This window comes from Bison bison, unplaced genomic scaffold (assembly GCF_000754665.1).
Source record: "Bison bison bison isolate TAMUID 2011002044 unplaced genomic scaffold, Bison_UMD1.0 scf7180017864041, whole genome shotgun sequence".
NCBI lineage: Eukaryota > Metazoa > Chordata > Mammalia > Artiodactyla > Bovidae > Bison > Bison bison.
The window spans coordinates 1,980,986-1,983,527 of record NW_011494613.1 but is presented as its reverse complement, the minus strand read 5'-3'; the positions used below and the strand labels follow the sequence as shown (position 1 = coordinate 1,983,527).

General features: G+C 37.1%; 1 pseudogene; it reads left to right on the top strand.

Moving 5' to 3' along the window:
• The first annotated feature begins 1,207 nt into the window (after positions 1–1,207).
• LOC104985270 lies at positions 1,208–1,545 on the top strand (annotated as a pseudogene).
• Positions 1,546–2,542: the final 997 nt, after the last annotated feature.

Here is a 2,542-nt window from a genome sequence, read left to right as displayed (position 1 = left end):
ACCACGGTGAAGACCACAACGTACTGAAAGAACTATTCCTGAAGTCGGGAAATCTACATACAGTGTTCAAATGGAAAAAGTAGACACCCAAAATACCTATTCATTTTTCCAAATAAATTAATAACCATTGTAAGCTTTAAAATGAGTGAGAGGCAATATTTGTTGAACAATTATTAAGCATCAAACACTGGGTTGAGTACTTCACAAACCCTTTAGTTTTCATAGAAATCCTCTGAGGAAGGTACTAATATTATCACCTCCATTTTACAGATGAGAAACCCCAGGGATGGAAAGGTTAATTAACTCACCAGATACACAGCCAGAGACTGATTTGTAGAGCTAGGATTTTTTTTTTCTTTTTTAGCTCAACCACGAAGCCATACTGCCATATCACGAAAGAATGTTTCTATGAAACCTCACAAAGTTTGAGATTTGAAATCACCTGCAGAAAAGATTGTGGAAGCTGCTCTCACAGAATATTTGAGCAGATGAGAAAAGTAAAAAACGAATCCCTAACACTTCTTGTGCATTTACATATTCTAGGCACTATGATAAACCCCTCATGTGCATTATCTCATTTAATTCTCACAACCCTATAAGAAAAGGTTGCTATTATTATTCCAACACCCATTTAACTAGTGAAGAAATTGAGGTATAAAAAAAGATCACGTGGTGGCCCAAAATGACAGGATAGATTTGAACTCAACTTTGACTCCAGAGCTAGAGGTTTCACCATTTCGCTAAATTATACCTTTTAGACAAATCATGCATGGGTAGGGTGGAATTGAACTTGAAACTATCTCAAACACTTAGGAGTTTACAATTTAAAAAGTACCTATTATTTATTATTTTTAAATTACTGATAATCATGTGGTGTTTGTTCAGATTTTTCATGAGAAGATTAATAATCAAAGAACTTTTAAAAATATACCTACACAAGCAATCTAAAGCATCCATTTATCTTTCCCTTAACTTTAAAATCACCAGGTTAATGCCTTTGGAGAAGCCTCTTGTAACATATAAATATTTAAAGATACATCTTTAAAACAAGGAAGTTGTTTAACCTAAAGCTCTAACTCTAATAAGAATTCACTACCTCTTTGTTTTTTCCTCCACTGCCACTAAGGTGCTCAGTCCTTCCAAAGAAGCTAAGGCCGTTTTGGGGTGAGACCCTCACTTTATCTGGAGACTAGCACTCACCGGCATCATGGCCTCTGTCTCAGAGCAAGCCTGCATCTAATCGGCCCTCATTCTGCAGGACGATGAGGTGATGGTAATGGAGGATAAGATCAATGTCCTCATTAAAGCAGCCCGTGTAAATGTTGATGGCCAGGCTTGTTTGCAAAGGCTTTGGCCAGTGTGAACACTGGGAGCCTCAACTGCAATGTGGGGGCTGGTGGACCTGCCCCAGCAGGAGGTCCTGCCCCATCCACCACTGCTGCCCAAGCTGAGGAGAAGAAAGTAGAAGCATAGAAAGCAGAATCTAAAGAGTCTGATGATGACATGGGCTTTGGTCTTTTGGTCTTTTTGACCAAACTTCTTTAGTAACACATTCAATAAAAGCTGAGCTCTTTAAAAATAAAAAATAATTCACTACCAATTTGTAGCCCTAACTTGCACATCTGGTTAAGCCATGGAATCAGGGGTATTGGAACATACCAGAGGGATTTATGAACTTAAGGTGCTCCAAGAACTTAAGTTTCAAAGCAAGGCGGTCTAAAAAGAATGTCACATTTTTGGTAGGTAATGTCCTTTCTTCATGTGAGTTTAGTCAAAACAACACAAGCATTACTTTTAAAATAATAATATATAACGATGAGAAAATTCTCACGGAAGCATCAAAATACTGAGTGGGTAGAACAGACTCTTACTTCCCTTGAGTGGCTAGAACAGTCTCTCATGTGAGTATCTAAACACCTATTTAGATCATTCAAATGCCATACACATCAAAACACTCCATCTTAACACTTCCTTTGAAGTCACGACAATCAGTTTTTTATTAGTGTCATTATTTAGCATTTCTATAGCACTTCACTTTTGACAGGTGCTTTATAATTATTTCTGCTCTTGGTTAACTCCTACTTATTCATTAGCATGCAGTTACTTTCCCAATAAAAAATATATAAGTTCCTTGACAAAACTGAATCTAACCAAAACCAAGAAGTTTTTATGTCAGAATTTCAGACAAACATGTACCCTCAGGACAAATAAAGCAAACAGATAGATAATAGATGGGTATAGATGGATGATAGACAAACATATATAGTAACATATAAGAAAATAACTCCAAGGACCAGTAACATTTTTGTCTTGGTTCAAAGGCAGCTTGGTAATGTCAGTCACATCCCTGTTGCCAATGACAGAATGAATAAAAGAGAGACCGGTGGTCACATATGAACTAAAATTGTTGAAAGAGTAAATGAATATGGCAGAGACTGCTAGTTATTAGCCAGCATCCATTCTCTTTTTCTTCCTTTAAGTAACAGAATCTCCAGCCACCCATCTAGACAGTACATTTCCCAGACTCCCTTACAGCTAGAAG